Source organism: Arvicanthis niloticus, chromosome X (genome assembly GCF_011762505.2).
Source record: "Arvicanthis niloticus isolate mArvNil1 chromosome X, mArvNil1.pat.X, whole genome shotgun sequence".
NCBI lineage: Eukaryota > Metazoa > Chordata > Mammalia > Rodentia > Muridae > Arvicanthis > Arvicanthis niloticus.
Window position 1 is genome coordinate 72,824,808 of NC_047679.1, and position 23,961 is coordinate 72,848,768.

Sequence of the window (23,961 nt, forward strand, 5' to 3'; positions counted from 1 at the left end):
AAGTCCCTCACTGGGTCTCTCGTTTCCGCTGCCCCACGTTGGGCTCCAAACTGTTGCACTTACTGGAGCCCGATGTTGGACGCCAAACTGTTGCAGCCCGTACTGCCCGTTCCGGTCCGAGGGTCAGGGTCTAGCGAGAGAGAGAGTGGGGATAAAGGGGAAGAGACGCGAAGAATGGAGACAAGACAGAGATTCTGATCAAGTCTCGTTTATTGAAGGGAATTCTGAGCTATTTATAGGCTTTTGCCACGTGCCTTGTAGGCGCGTGGATACCACGTGCCTTGCAGGTGTTGATATGACATAAGCCTTACAGGCGTCTATAGCGTGGACAGCACGTGTACCGCAATGCCTTGCAGGCTTGGATAGTACGTGCGCCTTATAAGCATGTATGGCATAGATAGCACGTGGACAGCACGTGAACTGCATTGCCTTGCAGGCATGGCCACCACGTGCACCTTGCAGCTGGGGGCAGTAAGCAGCAACACAAAATATGTGGGATATCAGAGTGTGCTTCAGCTGTTGTAGGCTATTGAAAACCAAATCTTTCGTCAGGGTATATGGTTCCAGATGGCTGCAAAGTTGATCTAGCCGCTTTCTGCTAAAGTCGGCTCCCAACACAATGCCTCTGGGGAAGGTATTCATAAGGGTAATAGAAAACATAAGCTATATTCATGGTAAAAAGCAAACAAACAAACAAAAAAAAGGAAGTACATCACAGTGATTGAGTTTCTAAATTTATAAAGGGGAGTACTGTGTCAGCAGTAAGGCATTACTATTTGGCCCATAACAAAAGAAAAAAAGTTTTAGATACTTGAGCAACTGATATTAGAGCAGCTAGAGGCTCAAAATACAGAAGTGTCTACCAGCCCATAAAATTACACTGGGTTTGTTGTAGAAAAGAAATCAGAGTCCCATGTCTCCCCATTTCCTTAACCTTTCTTTCTCCATGTGCTCATGGCTAGCCTCTACTTCACTATTCTCCCCCCCTCCTCTATCTCTACTACCCTCTTAACTCTCCTCCCCATGCCCTGAATAAACTCTATTCTATACTGTACTGTTGTGTGGCTAGGCCATCAAGGGGAAGGAATACCTCTACATGGGACCACAGTGGCACCCCCATCCCCCTTACCTCACCACACATTCAACAACACAAATTCCTCCTCTCTTTAGCTTTTCATAACCATATCATCATATGGTTCCTTGACTCGGTTTTAGAAACTCTGCAAGTTTGCATCCTCTATGCTATCGCATGGATATCCAATGTTCACGAAGCCAAACCTCAGAGAACTGGTAGCCCCCCCCCCCCACTGGTCAGAGTAAACATCCCCATGGTCATAGAGGAGAATTCTTGAGCTCCGAGTTGCCCGTGCTACTCTTTGAGAATAAAAATATTCAGTCTTTTCACTGACCCTCTTTCTAGGACATTTTCCCTTGAGTGAGTTTTCCTTTCTCCTTTGAGACAGTTTCTTTCTTTCTGCTGAGAAACCCCAGGCCTGGGTAAACTTCTTTCTGTAGCTCATGGTCACTGTCTCAGACTGTAGCCTCCAGCCTACCACATGACAACCTTGTGGTCTAGTCTGCACTGGAAATCTCTCTGGTTATTAATAATGCTCTTAGAATACTGGTAGGGGTAGTTGATAACCTTATTCTCACCTATGGGTTGGTCTTCACTGCCTTCTACATACTTAAACTCTCTTGCTTGCTCCCTTTCTTGCTCCCAGCTCAACTCAGAACTGTGCTGTTTCCCAGTCCCCTTTTGAAAAGAGGGTCTAGCCCTGCCTCTTGCATACTGTCAGGGATTCTGTCTGCTAAGACACTGATTTCCCACACTCCACTCGTGACCATCCACCGCCCCTACATTTGTAATCTCTCTCCTGCAGGGCACCTGTGCTCTGCCAAGGCCCTTGCCTGGCTGCTCAGCTAGCAACCTCAGGAAAATCAGCTTTGTCTGCCCTGCCCTATTTGCCCCTGTCACTCTTGCCATTGCCTCCTTTGACCACTTTGAGCACTATTGTAGTTGCTTTTGGGTGTCCTGTTTGGGGCTGCCACACCTTGAGAAAAAACAGCTTTCACCCTGTCCCCTTGGGACTCTGTTCACTGAGAAGTCATTTTCCCATGTACACACATATGCCTGCATGTTAGCCCCCTCTCTCCCTCTCTTTCTCTCCCTGGGACTTGAGAAGTGAGCAGCTAGCCCCTCCACCCACCACAAGAATAGTGCATGAGTTAAGGGGAACAACAATCCACAGATGTGGATTGGAGTAGGCCCTGCACCACCTGCTCTCCTCTGAGCCATGTCTTCACCACAGCACTATTCCTTGACATGGTCACTGCTGCCATTTGTTGGTGCTGCGGTTCTGCACTAGCTGTGTCATGCACACAGTAATCTAGGTTCCTAGCAATCTGTGCTCTGCATGCTGTGCACATATTCCACCACTACCCTTCAGCCCAAGTGTGTGCCTGGTGCCTCCACTGTACGTGTGCACTCTCCTGTCTATAGCTCCACAGACTGGCCCATTCTCATGTCTTTCCTGCCATCTCAGTTCATGTCACAGGCCTGAACCTGCCTGGACAAACTCACTTGCTGTCACCATCATCTTATGCCACCTCTGCCAGCTTTCTTATTCCTTTACATAAGCCAAGTTTTTCTCTACTAATGCAAAGCCAAGTGTTAATCTGTTAATACAAAATGTGTTTTTCACTACTTATACAACCTGCCAAAGTTACTTAAGGTATTATTTCCTATCCTGTCTTGCTAAATGATTTTTACCATTGCTACTAAATTATAGTGTCCTATACTTACTATATACATTCTCAAATAAGTAATTTAACAAACACAAATTATATAACTCAGATATGACCAATTGATATAACCCCCAATCTTGTCAGAAGTCTAATTATTAATACACATAAGTTTATGACAGACAGAATCTCCAAAGCCTAACAGTTTACCCAACAATGTCTCAGAAAATATAGACACAGCTACAAGACGTTGCCTGGATTGTGATATGAAAACTACTGAGAAACACTGTGGACAGACTAGAGAGTTAAAGGCCTCATTGTCTAAGTCAAAGTGAGGCATTTCTCATTTCACGCATTATCAGACCCACAGGGGAAAAAAGGGGGATACTTCATAAAAAGTCTTCTGGGCTTGAAAGCCAGACTGACTCTGCCCAATTTGCCATGGAGACCACAGAGACCACAGCAATCTGTTTAGGCTATAGATAAACTCTGTCATTTTTAAATATATGACCGTAGATTATAATTTATTCTTTCTCAGATTTCTGACTACATTGACAGCTAAGGTAACTATAGCTAGACAGCTAAAAAGAAGACCTAGCTCTTTTCCTTAATGTGTATTTACTCATTAATAAATTTATTAACTAGCTAAAATTGCCAGATTTCTGATGGACTAAGCTTTAACAAATGCAATTTTTTACTTCCTTACCTAAACTTGGATTCCTTTGACTAGTACAGTTGTAAGCTTTCACAGGTGCAATCAACTCAGTTTTCATCAAGTAAATGCTTCATATTTCTTCTTCTTGCTATGCCACAGCCCTAACATAATTCTAGTTCTTAGAAATTTGTGTACCTCTAATGAAATATTCTACTATATGATCCAACTATATAATCACAAATTTTTGTTCCTTCTCCTCCACAAAAGGCTCGTCTTAAAGAATGATTATGTTGTTAACTCATGTTGCTTTGTCATTTGTAAATTTATAAGCTCTAGGAAATCAATTCAAATTTACCTCTCATGGACCAAAGAGACTGCATCCAGATAAGTACATCCAGTAATCAATAACCTAAAGTTCCCACTTACTAGCTACTCCAGAGGGTAAGATTCCTCTGGGTTTCAAATGTACATGTAAAAAAAAAATTTCTTTCTTTCTCTCAAACATATTTATCTTATTCTCTACCTATAAAATACGTATGTGTGTTTCAGTATCTTGTCAAGTTCAAGTGCTTTCTACATCCAGGACATCTCCAGAGAAACCACCCACAGATGCTCCAAACTTCTCTCACAGATACAGATGCTTCTACTAGACCTGTTTTTTTCTGATTTATCCTTAGATGTTTGTACATATCCTGGACAAGGAAACAGCCAATTCTAAGACTGGACAAACATCTCCATACCCACTTTCCTAGGTTTCCTAGAGATATGTCACCCCAAAGTCATCAGGAAGTACTTAAAGATCATGAAGGAGCCGGGAAGTGCTGGCACATGCCTTTAATCCCAGCACGTGGGAGGCAGAGGCAGGTGGATTTATCAGTTCAAGGCTAGCCTGGTCTACAGAGTGAGTTCCAGTACAGCCAGAGCTACACAGAGAAACCCTGTCTTGAAAAAACCAAAAAAAAAAAAAAAAAGAAAAAAAGAAAAAAAAGAAAAAGATCATGATGACCATATTCCTGCTCCACCATCACCTTGTTCTATTTTTTCCTTTTTTAATTAAACCAAAACTGGAGAATGTTAGCATTTTGTCTAAACTGCCCCATAGTTACCTGGCAACAACAAGGTATGCCTGACTCACTATAAAAGGGGCTGTTTGCCCATTCCTCTCTCTTGCTCTTTTTCTTGCTTTCTTGCTTCCTCTCTATCCTCTTTCTCCTTCTCCCCCTCCATATTACCTTCTCCCCTCTCTCTCCATATGTTTATGGCTAGCCTCTCTCTCTCTCTCTCTCTCTCTCTCTCTCTCTCTCTCTCTCTCCCACTCCCTCCCTTTCTCTGCCTCTACTAACCAATTAACTCTCCTCCCCATGCCCTGAATAGACTCTATTCTATACTATACCACTGTGTCACTGGTCCGTCATGGGGAAGGGATGCCTCAGCATGGGCCCCTGGAGGCACCCCACTTCCCCACACCTCATCACACCCACACCAAAACATATCCCACTCTCTTTATCTTTTTATAAACACATCATATATGAGTTAAGTAATTTGTTTTAAACATTACAAAGAGATTCATATTTAAATGGTTCCAGGTGTCTAAAAGCTGAAGCATGTATAACATGAAAAGTATTAACTCTTCTAAAACAAAGACCGCAAAAGTAATAGGTGGATTGAATTGACCCTAAGTTTTATTGTATTCTGGTTGTTTTACCTTCAACTCATTCTCCTACTAGACTCATTATGCAAAGAGAAAACAGTATTATGGAATGGATTTTTGTAGTTTAGAAATAAGGTAAGAAATTGATGGCATATATAGAAAAATTTCAGAATTAATTATAAAATGTAGAATAAGAGTATATCAATTGTCAGAAACCGATCCAGTGAAAATTGTAGTACCTCTTACAAATGCTGAGATTGTGTTATTATGGGTGATTAATGAGGATTGGCAAAAAATTTGTAGTAATTTCTTGGGCAAAATTGATAACAAATATCCAAAAGAAAATACAGTTTATAAAAAGAACTAATTGTATTCTTTTACATATTGTAATGAGAACATGAATTCCAGAGGCACCAACATTTTATACTGATGCAAACATGATGGAGATAGCAGGTTATAAGTCAGATAAAATAAGCAAGATGATCTAAATTCCATATACATTGGTTCAAAATTCAGAATTGTATGCTATTTTATGATATTATTAGATTATCATGAATCTCTTAATATAATCACTAATTCATTATATGCAGAAATAGTTGTTTTGCATATCACAGATGCTGAATTTGTACCTGATTATTCCAAAGTAACTTTGTTATTTATACAATTACCACAGGCCATCAGAAGTAGAAATTATCCATTATCTAATCTCACACAGGTTTTTGTGGCTCATTAGCTCAAGGAAATGAGAAAATTGACCAATTATTTATAGTAAATGTGGTAGAAGGCTCAAATTTTCATGAAAAACATAATGATTATAGAAAAAGTTTAAAGAAAAAAAATTCATCTTTTTACAACAAGCCAAAGAAATAATGATGATGATAATAATAATAATGATAATAATAATAATAATAATAATAATAATAATAATAATAATATCCTATTAGTTCTCTATACAACCAAACTTTGTTATCTGGTGTTAAAAACCCTAAGGTTATCAAAAGAAATGACATCTGGCAAATGGATGCTTTTCAGTTTGCAGTATTTGGTAAACAAAGGATAATACAGCATATGATTGTCATGTACTCAGGGTTTCTATTGGCATCTGCATTAAGTTCTGAAAGGCTGTTAGTGTGATTACACATTTATTGGAAAAATGACAATTATGGGGATATTTGCACAAATTAAAACTGATAATGCTTCCACATATGTATTCAATAAGATGAAGTAATATTTTTTGCTTTTTTTAGTATAAAACAGGTTATTGGTATACCACATAATCTCAAAGGACAAGCAATTATAGAAAGAGCCAATGGTACCATAAGAGATGGGTATTAAACAAAAGGGAGAGTGAACCTCCCAAGGACAGACTAAATAATGCTTTGATAAACCTCAGTTTTCTTCACATTGGTGAAAATGGAACAACAGCACCTAGGAAACACTGGGTTATCAAAAAAACAAAACAAAACAAAACAAAAAACAAAAAAGCAAAAACAAAAAAAAATGATGAACTAGGCCAACCAATATACTCTAGGGATATGCTGGAATTAAAATGGAAACCTGTAATGGTTTCAAGATGGGATATGGATATGTTTATGTATCTACAAGGAAATAAAAACATAGTTACCAACAAAGCTTACAAAGATTAGATCAGACAAAAGAAAATCTCTTTATCACCTGAGATATAGATGTCTTTGCAAAACAAAACCCAGGTGATTCATAGACTCAATGCACAGATTCAATTAGTGATATTTTCAAAATATGTATCATACACATTAACTTCAAAAGGACTAGCCCAAATGATCAATTACACAGAAACTGAATAAAAACAGAGACAGGACATCATATAGACTGGACAGACGATATAGAGAATGGATAAACACATAGCCTGGGAAATAAATGCTACAGACTATCCATTTTATTTTGTTGGGGCTCCAAAACAGAAATTCTTCACCATAATTTTGCAGGAAGCAAACATATATAAGACCATCATCTCAGTCCCTTAATCTTTTAAATTGGGCTGAATGGTTTTAGTTGCATGATATGTTATGGTTGCTTTCATTTAGAGTAGAAGGTTGTTATTGGTTATGATCAAGGATTGATAGAAATTTAAAATTGTTTGACCTAATTATTGTATATTTATAGAAATTAAAAGATTTATTTCAATTATTGCATATTGATAAAAATTTAAGGATTTTTGTTTAATTCTTATACATTAATAGAAATTTAAAATCCTTTTGCTTTATTGTATGTTAACAGAAATGAAAGATTTGCCTAATTATTTTACATTAATTGAAATGTAAATTTTTTGTTTAGTTATTATTTTTATAATTTTATTGGTTATTTTGTTTATTTACATTTCAAATGTTATCCCACTTCATTGATTCCTCTAAAAAACCCCATCCCTCATCCTTCCCCCTGCCTCCATGAGGCATCCAGAGAATATATCCAGAAGTAAGGCACAGCCTCTGGTTGAGGGATGGGGCCTTTCACCCCTCTCAAAATTTTAACCCAGAATTGCCTCCCACCCACCTGATCAATCTCTTAACCACCTGCACAGTCCTGCTTCCCTGCCCTAGCATTCCCCTACACTGAGACATCGAGCCTTCATAGGACCAAGGACCTCTCCTCCCACTGATGTCAAACAACTGGAGTCATGGGTCCCTCCATGTGTGTTTTTTGGTTAGTGGTTTAGTCACTGGGAGCTCCTGGGTTGGGGTTGATTGGTTGATATTGTTGTTCTTTCTATAGGTTTCCAAAGCCCTTCAGCTCAACTAGTCCTTCCCCTAACTCCTCCATTCACCCACCCATGCTCAGTTCAATGGCAGCTGTAAGCATCCCCATCTATATCAGTAAGGCTCTGGCTAAGCCTCTCAGGAGACATCCATATCAGGCTCCTGCCAGCAAGCTTTTCTTGGCAATGGCAATAATGTCTGGGTTTGGTGTCTATATGGGATGGATTCACAGGTGGAGTAGTCTCTGGATGGCCTTTCCTTCAGTCCCTTCTCCAGTCTTTGTCCCTGTATTTTCTTTAGACAGGAGCAATTCTGGGTTAAAATTTTGAGAAGGGTGAGTGGCCCCTTCCCTCAACAAGCAGCTGTGATTGACCTCTGGATATATTCTATACAGGTTCTTTCTCCCCTTTATTGTGTATTTCAGCTAATTTCACCCCCATTGGGTCCTGGGAGCCTCTTGCTTTCTTTATATCTAGGACTTTCTCCTGTCTACCCTCAGTTCCCCATCCCCCATTGCTACACACCTCTGATCAATTTCCTGGCACTTCATATGCCCCAGACTCCTCCCATACCTGATTCTGCCCCCTATTTTTCTCTCCCCTTCTTCTCTTCCTCCCAAGTCCTGTCCACCCTCTACCTCCTGTGATTATATTGTTCCCCCTTATATGTAGGACAAAGGCATCCACACTTTAGTCTTTCTTCATCTTGACCTCAATAAGTTAATACATGATACAACCTGTAAGTTGTATCATGGGTATTCTGAAATATTTAAGGTTTTTATGTATGTACTTAATTGTTTTAATTTTATGTAGTCTTAATTATTGTACATTGATAGAAATTTATGGTTTTAGAGTATTATTTGACTTTCCTTTACAAAATATTTTATTTGAAGTATGATGGTTCTTGTAACTATTTCTATTATGCATAGATTGGCAATGCTAGTGAAAAGAAAAATTCTCAAACAGAAAGGGGGATATTAAGTGGAAACTTCTGGTTTTCTTGGAAAGTCAGTTATATTTGATGTTATTTTTCTGGGGCAGACACCTAAAGCAGTGTTTTCTTGAGACACACAGACACAGGTGAAAGGATGAGTTTGCTAAACAAACACATGAAAAAATGCATGATATTAGAAGGAATATAAATATAACCCAATAGATAGTGGATGATACTGAATGGCATAGGTACACCTTGCCATTCCTTAGTCTTCATTGTTTGTCTGATTTCACAGAAAGAAACACACTAAGAATCATCTGGTGGTATTCTGGTGGCTTCTTACTGCTTCTGTGGCCTCAGGTCAATTGTCAGAATGATGTAAGTTGATACAAATTCACATAGATTTTTCCTAAGATAGACTGGTGGTGTTTTGCTGAGACAAGACCCATGGAAGGACAAGTGATGTTTTAGGAAGTATAAATAGGACTCAGAATACAGTGAATTTGGTCTTATATAGACCAAATTCTTGCTACTCACTGTTGCTCTTGAGTCTTTGGTTATCTTCATTGTTGAAAGAGATATGGCAGAGTACTTTCCCTTGTATTCTTGCTTTTCCTGGTCACCTTTTCTGACTCATGCTGTCTCTGAGGAGGCCTGACTGTTTCTGCTGGGTCCTGCCACCTCTCCTGATTCTTGCTTGCTATCCTGACACTACTGAACTTGACTGCTGACAATGAAGATTGGATTTGCTCCTAGGAATTATTTCTAAACATATTCCCTTTCCCCATTATCATAGTATCTTTTTTTTTTTTTTTTTTTACTACCTCTGGTGAGTGGTGGGCTAGAAGTGAGGTTGAAGTGTTTTAGAACCTTTAATAAAAGTAGAATTTAAGAAAATGAAAGCCAACAAAAGATAGCAATTGTTTTAGTTTTATGTGGTAATTATTGATAATGTAAGTAGAATGTATTTCCTTATGAATGGTTTTGCTGATTGGGACTACTGTACTTCCATACTCATTAGAAACTTCTTGTCAATTTGCACAAACTCTATCCTTGGGAATTCGTTCTAATTGCATTAAATCCATAGATCAGTTGTGTTTGAGTCAATATTATTAAAATATTAAGTCTTACTATTAATGGCCTAGGTATAATTTTATGCTTCCCATTTGCTAAAGATATTAGCATAGACACTAGTTATCAAGGACTGCTAGAAAAAGGCCTCATGGACATTTCAGAAATGATTAAGTGTGCTTCTTCTCCTACTTATATGCACCCTAGACACTCTGAATAATCCTAGGGCTAGTGACACTTTGGGATTTGCCTTATGAATTCCATTTACAAATTCTGTGACTGTTGCCATGCTTTTAATGAACCAAGGTACTGTTCATGTGTTATGCTTTTGTGTATTATGCAATACTAACAAAGTTACAATAAAACTGAAGCACTTAGAAAAAAGCTGCAAGGCAGCATTAAGTAGTGGAGCCTGTTTATTATACCTTAACAGAAATGTAAGGAAAACTGAGCAACCATCAGTATTCCCAAAGTTTCCCAGAAGTGCTATTGCAATCAGCAGTTAACCTATAAAAGTAACCAATTGAACCAAGATGTTAGTGTTTTAACATCATTGTGATGGAGCTCCATGACAAGAAGTAACTTTTAGAGGAAAGGTTATATTTATTTTACATTTTCTTATTGTAGTTCATCATCAAAGAATATCAGGGCAGTAATTTAAAAAGAGAAGGATTTGGGCAAAGGCAGCAGCTGATGCAAAGACTATGGAGAAGTGCTGTTTATCTCCTATTTTCATCCTCATGGCTGCTGAACCTTTCTAATAGCACAAAGGTAACCATACCCACACTAGCATAGGCGCTTCCACATCAACCACTAATTTTAAAATATGCTACTTGCTGCCTCTCAAGCCACTGCCTACCAATTTGCCTGAAAGCACACTCAATGGTCAGCTAGACCCCTCTTCTGAACCCTACATACCACCTCATAAACCTGCTTGCATATTTTGTCAGCCTCTAAGCACCAGGGATACCAGGTAAGCCCCTCCTCCCCCAATATTCCAAAATTTGCCCTAAAGATCTCAAAGAACAGTATATAGTATATCATACCCTATGGTGCATTCCCCATACCACAACTCTGCCTACATTTCATTGGTCTTCTGGCAAGAGAGACAACTAAGTAATACCCTGCACCAAACCCTTTCACAACATATTCCTGTATTAAACTGCACCCTACACCCTGAACTCCATTTTTCCACTCACAAACTATCTGGCTTTCCTGGATGCTTACCAACACCAGGGACCCTATCCTGGCATTGGGACACCAGAGGCAAGATTAACAACTAAAACCCCAGAGGGTGGATGGGATAGAAGGTTTCTGGGTGGTGGGATGAAGTGGGGTAAAGGGATAAAATCTGAAATGTAAATATAATACCTAATTTTTAAAAAAGAAAAAAAAGGATAAAAAAGAAAAAAAGGTGATTTAATAACACAAAAGGAAGGATTTAGAAATTTAGGAGACAGTTTATGTTTAGGGAAACAGCATCATAGAAACAGGAAAATCACACCTTCATAAAAGCAAAAGGAGGGGGGGATGGGATTAGGGGTTCCTGGATGGTGGTGGGGAATGGGGTAAGGGGATAAAATTTGAAATGTAAATATTACAACCAATTAAAAAAAGGAAAAAAGAGAAAAAATTATCTTGATACTAAATCTTGTTCTGAGAATTGTATATTGCAGAATACACAGCCTTGGTGTATCTACTCCTCAAGCATACTGAGCAGACCCGCCCAAACCTCTGATGTCCTGGAATTCCATCTGGATGCAGTGAAGACACAACATCAGAGGCTTATAAATTTACTCTCCCCCCCCACCCCTCTTCTAATATCTCAACACCCATAATCAGCTTGAAGAAGTTAATGAAGAGTCAGCACCCTATTCCCTGGGCTTGAGGACTATGGTGGTTAATATTGGGCTGTCTTTCTAGGGAAAAGTAGTGATTTTGTTGGAACAGGGAGGATTAGCTAGGATTTATTACATAGCCATAACCTATTGGTAGAAATCTGTATAATTATTATCAAGATGAAGTTATAATATCTTAAATAGTACAAAATTTACTTTGATTTCAAATTTAGGGTTTTTATTGGTATGAGCTTCTAATTGATATAAAAGGGAAATGAATATTGATACTCTCGTGGGCATTGTGCCTGTATAACACATTTAGGAATACAAGGCTTAGACCCAGTCCTTTAACGTTTTTAACTGATTTGAGATGGTTACCCTGTGAGTTAAGGAATTACAGCAAATTCATGGTTTTGACGTTATTGTTAGGGTGTTTTCCATATTTTATTTAGAAATAGCTGAGAGGAGTGAACAGAAAACAGTCCAGGTTACCTTACATGGATAGTTGGTTTTCAAAACATCAGAAGTCCATAGAACTGACGCTACAAATATTTATATATTAATGTTCATTTTGATTAGAGACCTGTCTGCTCCTGACAGCTTCCTGTCATGGATTCTAATAAGAAATTGAGCATCCTTGGAGTTACTCCTGTTGTGCGGTGACAGCCACTAGGCAAGAATTGCCTCTTTCCATCTACAGACAAATTACTGTTCAGAAAAGGACACACTTGCAGAATAGTCAACTGATTACATCTGCCAAGGAAGAGTAACAAGCCCTTAATATTTCTGCATCACTAGGTCTGTCAGATCATCCTGGGCCAGAAGGCTGAAGATTGGATGCTCCAACATTTTGTAGTATAAGGACTGTCCAGGTATTCAGCAGTCTCTATAATTTGGCTAAGTTTTAGAAGCTATGCTTTGTGCTTCCCATAATTTCAGTTAACTCAGTCATTCTGGATTTTTGATGGGATTGAAAACCTATAGTCTCATAGCCAATCCTGGCTATTCACTTTGTGAGAAAAGATCTGAGTGGATGGTTTTCAGCTGACATTCTCTCTAAAGCCAAGAAAAAAGCCAGGTTCAGAACTAAGTGTTTTAGTTAGGAGAGATGACAGAGGTTCTGGTTAGTCAACAAAATGATGGACTGGCTATTAGGACTATCTTGTACCTCACTGATACAAATAGGCATAATTATGCTCTAATTGTATTTAGAGAGAAAAGTTTTATTATAACAGGAAGAGTGATATGTAGGAGGAGCCAAGGTGGAAGGAGTACTGACAGGAAGAGAAGGAGTAAGGAGTGGAGAAGAAGAAGGAGAGGAGAAGCTAGGTTATGAGAAAGAGAAAGAGAGAGAGAAAGAGCAGGGGGCATGGAGGCAGATGTTCATGTGTCTCCACCAGTCAAAGATAGTTGATATATCTAGGTTTGGTATTTGGTTACACTTCTGATTCAGTAATACCAAACTTATAAAGCCTTTGTTTAACATTTTTAAAAAATTGTATAAAAGCAAAAAAGGAAAGGGGGCATGGGATAGGTGTTTTCTAGGGAGGGGAAATGGAGAAAGGGGATGGCATCTGAAATGTAAATAAAATATCCAATAAAAGTGGAGAAAAAAGAGAAAAAAAAGAAAATAACTGAAACTAACAATCATTGGTCATTAACATCTCTCAATATCAAGGGATTCAATTTCTCAATAAAAAGACACAGACTAGCAGAGTGTATGCAAAACAGGATCCATTATTTTGCTTCATACCAGAATATAAGAAACACATTATCAGCAACAGATAGACATGATGTTGGGATAAAGTGCTTTGAAAATGGTTTTCTAAATGAATAGACCCAAGAAACAAGGTGGAGTAGCCATTCTAATACCTAATAAAACAAATTTTACCAAAAATTAATCCAAAGTGATGGGGAGGGAAATTATACTCATCAAAGAAAAAAAATCTACCAGGATGACTTCTCAATTGTTAATTTCTATGCCACCAATGCAAGGACAATCACATTCTTGAAAGAAAAATAAATCTTAAATCACACATTGCAACCAATACATTGATATTGATAGACTTAAATATCTCCCTCTCACCAATGCACAAGCCATCCAGATAGATACTAAACAAATAATGGAGCCTACAAACATTATGACTCACATTGACCTAACAGACCTCTACAGAATATTTTACCCAGACAGAGTATAAATTCTTCTCCACTCCTCAAGGAACCTTCTCCAAAATTGATCACATACTTGGACACAAAACAAATCTCAACAGATGAAAGAAAATTGAAATAAACCTCGGTATCTTATATCACAACAATGGATTAATTCTAGACCTCAAAAACAACATAAACAACAGAAATCCAACTAATTCATGGAAACTGAAGAATTATCCACTGGGTTAGGGAAGAAATAAAGAACTTAAAGACTTCCTAGAAGTCAACAAAAATGAACATGAAACATTTCCAACTTATTGGATACAATGAAAACAGTGCTAAGAGTACAGTTCATAGCATTAAGTGCCTTCATAAAAAATGGGAGAGTTTGCATACTAATGGAATTAAAACTACATATGAAAGCTTTAGAACAAAAATAAGAGAACATGCAAAAGATTAGCAGACGGCAGGAAATATTCAAACTTGGATTGGAATCAATAAATTAGAAACAAAGTGAATAATACAAAGAATCAACAAAATCAAGAATTTTTTTGTAGAAAACCAACAAGATATACAAACCCTTACGAAAACTAGGTAAAAGGCAGAGAGAAAATATACAAATTAACAAAATTGGAATGAGAAGGGGACATAAGGAGAGATACCAAGGAATTCCAAAGAATCATTAGTTATTACTTCAAATACCTACCTTTCACAAAATTTGGTAAAGTAAATTAAGTGGTTGGTTTTCTTGATAGATACCATTTACCAAGTTTAAATTTATATCAGGTAAATATATACATAGGTCTATAATCCCTAAAAAATAGAAGCACTCATTGAAAGTATCTCAAATAATAAAAGTCAAAGGCCAGATGATTTTAATGAAAAGTTTTACCAGACTTTCAAAGAAGAGCTTATACCAACACTTCTCAAATTATTCCACACAATAGAAACTAAGAGAACACTGTCAAACTCATTCTATCACCCTGTTACCTAAACCTCAAAACTCTAAAGGAAGAGAACAATTCAGAAGAATCTACCTTATTAATATTAATGCAAAAATACTCAACAAAATACTTGCAAACTGAATCCAAGAACATATAAAATATCATACATCATGAACATGAAGACTTCAATTTTCATACAAAAGGAAGGGATGATACAACATATAAAAATTGATCAAGGAAATCCACGATATAATTTATAGATTGCTTTTGGTAAAATGGCCATTTTCAGTATGTTGATCCTATCAATACATGACCATGGGATACATTTCCATTTTCTGAGGTCTTTTATTTCTTTCTTTGGGGACTTGAAGTTCTTGTGTTGCTTGGTTAGAGTTGGACCAAGATATTTTATATTGTTTGTTGCTATTGTTAATGGTGGTGTTTCCTTACTTTCTTTGTCAGCCTGTTTATCATTTGTGGAAAGGAGGGCTACTGATCTCTTTCAGATAATTTTATATCCAGCCACTTTGCTGAAGGTTTGTATCAGCTGTAGGCATTCTCTTGTAAAATTTTTGAGGTCACTTATATATACAATCATAATATCCATAAATATTGATAGCTTGATTTCTTCCTTTTCAATTTATAACTACCTGATCTCCTTGTGTTATGTTATTGCACTAGCTAGAAATTTAAATACTATATTGAATAGATAGGGAGAGAGTGGGCAACCATATATTGTCTCTGATTTTAGTAGGATTGTTTCAAATTTCTTGCCACTTTATTTGATTTTGGTTATTGTTTTGCCATATATTGATTTAAAACAAAAGAGATAGCACATGCTGGTGAGGATGTGGAGAATGGGAAACACTCTTCTATTGCTGGTAGGAGTGTAAAGATTTACAACCACCCTGGATATCAATCTGGTAGTTACTCGGGAAATTGGAAATAGTTCTACTGGAAGAATTAGCTTTACCACTCCTGGGCATATACCCAAAAGATACTCCACCATACCACAAAAACATTGCTTCACTATATTCACAGCACCCTTATTAGTAATAGTCAGAATTGGAAGAAACCCAGATGCGCCTCAACAGAAGAATAGATAGCCAAAATGTTCACTTACACAATGGAATACTATTCAGCTATTGAAAACAAGGACTTCATGAAATTTGCATGCATATGAGTAGGGCTATAAAATATCATCCTGAGTGAGGTAATCCAGACCCAAAAAGACATGCAAGGTATGTATTCACTGATAAGTAGATATTAGCCAAAAACTACAGAATACCCCTATATGCCCATAGAACCTAGACATTAAACAACAAGAAGGGCCTAAGTTAGGAAGGTTATATTCCGCTTAGAAGGAAACAAAATAATCAAGGAAGGCAGGAGGGGAGGACATAAGTGGGAGAGGGAAGGAGGAAGATAATAGGGGTGCAGGCTCGGGTAAGTGTAGAGACTGGAGAGAGGCTCAGAGGGCAAAAGGAATGAATAGAAATCTGCAGCTGCATGGGTAGGAGTAGAGATATTCAGTAGGATTTCCCAGAGAATTTTGATAGGGGTGGCTCCCATGTCTCAATGTGGGTGACCTTAGCTGAAATGCCCAACAGTACAGATATGGAACCTGAAAAGACTACCTTCGGTAGTTAGACAGCCCAGTTGAGGAATATGGACACCAACCCACCTACAAAACTTTCAACCCCAAATCCCCTTTATCTAAAAGAAATGCAGGGACAAAAAAATAGAGCAGAGACTGAAAGAATGACTGGCCCATATTGAGACTCATTCCATTGGCAGGCAAATATCCCTCATACTATTAATAGTGGTATGTTATGCTTACAGACAGGAGTTAGCATAGCTGCACTCTGCGTGGCGTTAAACAGGACCTGACTGAGACAGATGCAGACACACACAAACAAACACTGGATGGAGGTTAAGAACCTCTATGGAAAATTTAAGATAAGGATTGAAAGAACTGATGGGAATGGCAACCTTATAGAAAGACCAACAGTGTTAACTAACCTGGACCCCTGGGAGCTCCCAGAAACTGAGCCACCAACAAAAGAGAGTACACAGACTGGTCTGAAGTGCTGGGATCATATGTAGGTAGCAGAGGGATGCCTTCTCTGGCCTCAGTGGTAGAGGATGTGCCTAATCCTCTAGAGATTCGATGTCCCATGGTAGGATGATAGGGGGGAGTCTATCCTCTATCCTCTCAGAGGAAAAAGGGTGGTATGAGGGGAAAGAACTAGGAGGGGAAAATTTGGGATGAAAATATATAAAGTAATTAATAAAATATCATCATATAAACAAACTGAAAGAAAAAACACATGATTATTTCAGTAAATGATGACAAAAGAAACTTTGACAAATTCAATACTCCTTCATGTCAATAGTCTTGGAGAGATCAGAGATTTAAGGCACATACCTAAATACAGTAAAAGGCAATATAAAACAGGGCAATATCCTAAATCAATTTAAATGCAGAAAACAAAGCAATTCCATTTAAATTAGGGACATGTCAAGCCTGTCTACTCTCTCCCTATCTCTTCAACATAGTTGAAGTCTTAGAGCAATAAGACAACTAAAGGAGTTAAAAAAAAATACAAAGTGGAAAGGAGCAATTCAAAGTATTGTGATTTGCATATGATATGATAGTATACTCAAGTGATTACAAAACCTTTAAAAGAGAACTCCTCCTGATAGAAAACACCTTCAGCAATGTAGCTGGATAAAAATTAACTAAAAAATAACAGTTGCCCTCATTTTTATAAACAATAAATAGGCTGAGAAAGAAACTAGGGTGACAATACCCTTCACAATAGTCACAAATAATATAAACTATTTTGGTATAATTCTAATGAAGCAAATGAAAGACCTATATGACAAGAACTTCATGTCTCTATTGAAAGAAATTGAAAATATCAATAGATGGAAATCTTCTGTGCTCATGAATTGGTAGGATTAACATAGTAAAAAATTTACTAAAATTTTACCAAAAGCTTTCTATAAATTCAACACAATTCTCATCAAAATTACAAGACAATTCTTCATAGACCCTGAAAGAATAATACACTACTTCATATGGAAAAACAAAACAAAAAAAAAACCCAAATAGCAAATAAATCCTGTATAATAAGAGTATTCCTGAAGGTATCACTATCCTGATTTCAAGCTGCACTACAAAGCATTATTAATAAAATAGTGCATGGAATTGGAATAAAAACAGATAGTTTGGACAGTGGAATTGAAGGGAATACCCAGAAGTAAACCTGCACATGTACAGACCCTTGATTTTTTTTTTAAAGAGCAGCAAAAATTCTACAATAGAAAAAAGAGTTCATCTTCAAGAAATGGTGCTAGACTGTCTGGATATATGCATGTAAAAGAATGAAAATAGATACACATCTACCACTCTGCACAAAACTCAAGACTGAATTATCAAAGACTTCAACATAAATCAGGATGCAGTAAATCTGACACGAGAGAAAGTAGGGAATAGCCTTGAATACATTGACACAGGAAACAACTTCCTGGCCAGAACACTAACAACTCAGGCAGTAAAATCAACAATTTATAAATGGGAACACATGAAACTTAAAAGCTTCTGTAAAGGTGAAAGACATAATCAAAAGGACAAAACAGGAGCTTACACAATGGAGAACTAACTTTACCAATCCTACATCACAAAGAAGGCTGATATCCAAAATATATAAACAAGTCAAGAAACTGGATATCCAAAAGTCAAAGAACACAGTTGAAAAATGTGGTACATATCTAAACAGGGAATTCTTGTCTTAGGAATCTCTAATGGTGAAGAACCACTTAAAGAAATGGTAAACATCATTACTCATTCATGAAATGGAAATCAAAATGACTTTGGATATTTTATCTTTCTTATCCAGAATAAATAACTTCCCTCAGTCATGAAGCAACCCTTTTGGTAGTTTCTTACTGTTTCCCTTGCTATTAACAACTACCACATTTGTATATTCCAGCAAACTACATAAAAAGTTTACCATAGAGGGTCTAGTTTTTTGTTTGCCTTTTGTTGTTGTTGTTTGTTTGTTTTTTGCTCTGGCCCTTTGAAAAGACAGAATGTTGAGATACAGCCAGTCAAATATCATAGAGCTACTTATGCATTTGTTTGTTTTGGTGGCACTATACATTGAACCCAGGGCCTTGCACATATTAGACAAGTTCTTCCACTACTACACCAGTGCTATATATATTTCATCAATTATGTATCGAGAGCAAGTTAAGTATTAGGGCAAGACTTTTTAAAAAAATAATGATGCAGGGTGTTTTAGTAATTTCTGTGTACCTTGTAATACAGAATTCTTTTGTCACAGTTATATGATTGGAAATGAATAGTACTACGACTTATCAAGTGAACTAAGGCCTTGTGTTTATGAATAGTTTACAAAAGAGAAGCCACATTCCATTTACAAAACAGAAGAAAAGTCTACCTTCCAGGAGATGTATGAAACATTAGTGGCTGCATAGCCCCTCCTCCCTGTGTTAATAGACTTTCAATTCTTCAATATTATTCCTTGTTTGCATACTACATTCCATTGCAGTTATTGAGAGGGGGCATCATTTAAAACTTGAATAAATATTGATATGTATATCTCTACATATTTCATGTTGTATAATTAGAAAGAGAATAAGAATTTTCAAAGTTATCTATCCTACATAAGCTAAAAACATTTTCTTTACTGTTTTGTAAAATTATAGTTCTTAAAGGAACAATTACCTGCCACTCAAGGTTACGATGTATCTATGTATAGAGAAGGAAATATTTATCTTTGGTTACCAATTGCTAGTTGGCTTGAAAGAAGCAGATTAATAAAGTAAAAAAGAAAAATAACTTAGGTTAAAAGTATCTGCACTGTAATAAAGTAATAGTGACTAAGAAGCTAGATTATAGCATTAAATTTTCTATTGATTTTATAATTATATATTTCATCCATTTATTTGTATAAATTATCACTGATGTATTTCTTTAATGTCTGTAAACTATGCAATTTATAAGAGATGTTGATATGAGCACATATAACATGTTGGTAATTAGTAACACCAGTTTGTTAATTAGATTAGTTGCTTTCCCAGAGAAACCAAAATATATAACCTGAGTCCAGAAATTGTAAAAATCAGTAATTTTAAAAAAAATTTAAAATTTTTCTTCTGGTATCCTCCATAGGGATGTTTTAGTGGAAAGTTAATGTTTGGATTTAGTTATGCCATAGAATATCTTGGATTCTCCCTCTATGTTGATTGAAAGTTTGCTCGGTATAGTAGTCTGTGCTGACATCTGTAGTCTTGTAGGATCTTCCAGACCTATGTGCAGGCCATTTAGCTTTTAGAGTCTCAGATGAGAAATCAAGTACAATTCTCATAGGTATGATTTTATATGTTATTGGCCATTTTCCCTTTCAACGTTTCGTAATCTTTCTTTGTTCTGTGTATTTAGTGTTTTTGTAATTATGTGATGGGAGTATTTTGTTTTCTGGTCAAATTTGATTGGTGTTTTGTTAGCTTCTTGCACCTTTATAGACATCTAAATAGTTAGAAAAAATATTCTTTTATGATTTTGATGAAGATGTTTTCTGGGCCTTTGAGCTGGAAATCTTCTTCTTATATTTCTATTATTATTAGGTTTAGCCTTTTCATAGTGTCCTAAATTTCCTATATGTTTTGTGTCAAAAACTTTGTAGACTTTTTAGTTTATTTGAATAAAAAAATAGATTTCTTCTATTGTAGGATGTACAGTATCTTCCATCTCCTGTATTCTGTTGATTATGCTTTGGTCTATAGTTCCTGTTCTCTTTCCTAGGTTTTCTATCTCCAGGATTACCTCAGTTTGTGTTTTCTTTGTTGCTTCTATTTTTCTTTTCAAGTCCTGGACAGCTTTATTCATATTCTTTACCTTTTTTATTTCATTTTCCTTTTTCTCTTTATATTTATTTGCTTTCTCTTTTCATGTCTCAAAATTTTTGAATGTATTTTCCTGTATTTCCTTAAGGGAGTTAGTCATACTTTATTTAAAGGAGTCTATCATATTATGATTCAGTTTCATTAGGATATCCAGGATTTGTTGTGGGAGCATTGCCTGGCTTTGGTGGTGCCATATAGCCGGAGGTCTCTTAATTGTGTTCCTATGCTGTCTTTTAAGCATCCGTTTTTTTTTTTTTTTTTTTTTTTTTTTTTTTTTTTTTTTTTTTCTGGTGTTAACTAGATAATCCTGATAGCAGCAGGAATTCTTGAAAAGATGGGGCAATCCATGGAACAGACTATGGAAATCAGAGTGCCCTACTCTGTTGGCTGTAGAGTAAGAGTAACCAGAGGACAAAGCTAGGAGGTACTGTCATCAGAAGTAACAGCAATTATACAACAGAGGAGAGAGAAAAGGTAAGCATAAATAATGGCAATATAGATAAACACTCAGAGATTGGCTTCCATTTAACCAAAGACTTGTTTCCATTTATTTTTGAGAATTTAAGGACCAGCAAAACTACTGATAATGAATTAACAGAAAGTAGAATGTGCTGGATGGTGTCAAATGAGAAAAAGCTATAGTAATTTGTACTAAGATGGAGACTGGTTTAACCATTACACACAGATAAAGGCTTTCCTAGTTAAGTAATTGACATTTTAATCCTAAGGCATTATCAAAGTGAGATTCAGATATTGATTCCTGAAACTCAATAGTGAGTTTGGGATGATATAAGTAAGCATGCATTATAAGTATCTATAAACCTTAATTCAAAGGCAAAAGATCACAGAATTACAATTTTAAGTAAATAACCATGAACCACTATGGCCAATTTCTGATCTCTGGTGCTGGGTTAATGGAATTCAATCAACTATAATGGTTTTCTTCACTTTCCTCCTATTGTTTGTTTTGTTTGGTATAGATTTTTCACAAAGGACAATGATTTAAGCAAACATGCATTTTTTGCATATTCATAGAATGCCTGTATCCATAAACTATTCTAATAAATCAGAAAGTTCTGAACTTTCTCACTAATGAGTTGTTGACAGATGGATCAATTGACTGACCTTTAAGACAGGAAGGAACCAAGAAACTAAACTATTCAATTTCTATGAGTATTATCCTCCACATATAGTTGAACAAATGCTCAGAGTCACCTTCCCAAGGAGTCAATAACTGGCCAAATGGAGCAAAAATATTATGATAGTTTCAATATACTGTTTTTGAGTCGTTGATGCTTTTTAGCTTGCCACATCATGATCTATGGAAAGCCACAGGCTACAATGCCTATATATGACAAAACCTGTAAAAAATAAATAATACTTGTAAGCATCTGTGTTATCTCATTTGATCATTATACTGTAATTTTCTATTTACCTTTTATAGATTTTGAAAATAAATCTTGATTGATTGACTATTTTTTTCATTCCAGACATATCTATTAACTTAGCTAGATATTTCAACTTAGGTTATCTGATTTTAAATTCAGCACTACTATTCTTCAAAAAGTAGTTTTTTCTAATATCAAGGAGATAAGTAATTTTGAAAAACAATCCTTGTGTTAAAGAAAAGGTAGCTGCCTTTGAAGGCATTTTGATATTTATTATTGTTTAGATTTTTTGTAAGGGCCAAAGGAATACTACAAAGTGTTTACCACCAAGAAAAATGTACTACACCATATATAAGATGAATTTGCAATTGTCACTTGGGAATCTATTAAGTGCTTGCCTCTGTACAGAACACTAATGACTACCAGGAAAACGTTTTTTTTCATCATTAGTTGCCTGGGTGATTAATCACTAATATTGACGGATTCCAAAAATCTGTGATAGACATAATTTTTTCTATGCAGTCAGCCTCCCATCAATCAGAGTCCACGATGGATCAGGAAACACATTTGTTGACAAATAAAAGCTTGTGTTCCATGCCAATCAATCGAACTGTGCTACCACTGTTCCAATTGCTAGCCATGAAATATTACTCTGAGACATAGAATTTATGGCTGGAAAGAGCCAGTATAAATCTAGTTATCCTGCTTCATTTCAGCAGGTGCATCTTGCTATTCAGCAAGCATATCCAACTGTATTGATTCCAAGCATACATCCATCTTAGCCTACTCTGAATAAATTTTGTAATATGCTGTTCCCAATTCCAGTGATTTTTTTGAAGCTGGGACACTTTCAAAACCCAAATATAACCTACACTTTTCCTTGAATGGCTCACAGCCCTGTTATTATATATTGGTTTTTAGAAAAGATTTTTAGTTTTGAAAATTTGATATAGGCTACAATGAAATATGACCATATTTATATCACCACTTCTCCCACAAGTCTCTTAATATCTCCTATACCTACTTCTCACAACTTGACATATATTTTATAATCTACTAAATCTAGTTATAACTGCCCATAAATGCATGGATGTGGAGACATCCTCTGGAGCATGAAAAGTTCCACATCCTCAATGACTGAGTTTGTCTTTCCAAGTAATTATCAATTTCTATTACCATATCAGAGCAATGTGAAGCCTGGAGGACACCTTTTCCACCAAAAAGGACTTAGTTGGCTCAACATCATATTGGTCTTATTTAGATAACTACATGTACCATGAGATCATAATTTTGATAACCATGTCATGCACAGAAAAGTCATTATTGCACAACCATGTCATGCACAGAAAAGTCATTATTGCACAACAATCCTTACCATCTATCAACTCTTAAACTTCCTGCTATTCTTTAGTGTTGTGTTTGTTGATGGGGATTTTAATATGGATGGTTTAATATGTATGGTTTCAGTAAACACTTGGAGTTGCATTTCTTTTGCAGGGGTGTTATAAGAATTCACTCTGTATACCAGGATGACCTTGAACTCAGAGGTGCACCTTCCACTGCCTACCTAGTGCAGGGAATAAAGGCATTTGCTACCACCACCAGTTGATATTCTTATCACTTTGAACAGTTGTTCTCTCTCCACTATCTGTTGTCCACTGCAAAAGGTAGTTTCTCTGACCAAGATACAGGTTCAGCCACTTAGCCTATGTATATATTTGAAAGATACTTTTACAATGTGGTTATTTTATAAGACAAAAATAGTAGGTTTGAATCTAGAAACTATGACTTTCAAAGACATAGGATTGACCAGGATTAAAGAAACAGGAATGAAATTTTATCTTTAAAATATATCTTTATTTGAGTAAGCAAGTAGTTAGAAGTTTTGCCACTATTGCACCAATAGTTATATCATGTTT

General features: G+C 36.4%; 1 long non-coding RNA gene across 1 annotated transcript in view; it reads left to right on the forward strand.

Annotated features, from left to right (window-relative positions):
- LOC143435588 (uncharacterized) overlaps nucleotides 1-21,122 on the forward strand; it is a 173,006-nt gene extending 151,884 nt beyond the window's left edge. The window contains exon 3 of the long non-coding RNA XR_013106066.1: nucleotides 20,956-21,122. This is a non-coding gene — a long non-coding RNA (uncharacterized LOC143435588). The remainder of the gene's footprint in view (nucleotides 1-20,955) is intronic.
- Nucleotides 21,123-23,961: the final 2,839 nt, after the last annotated feature.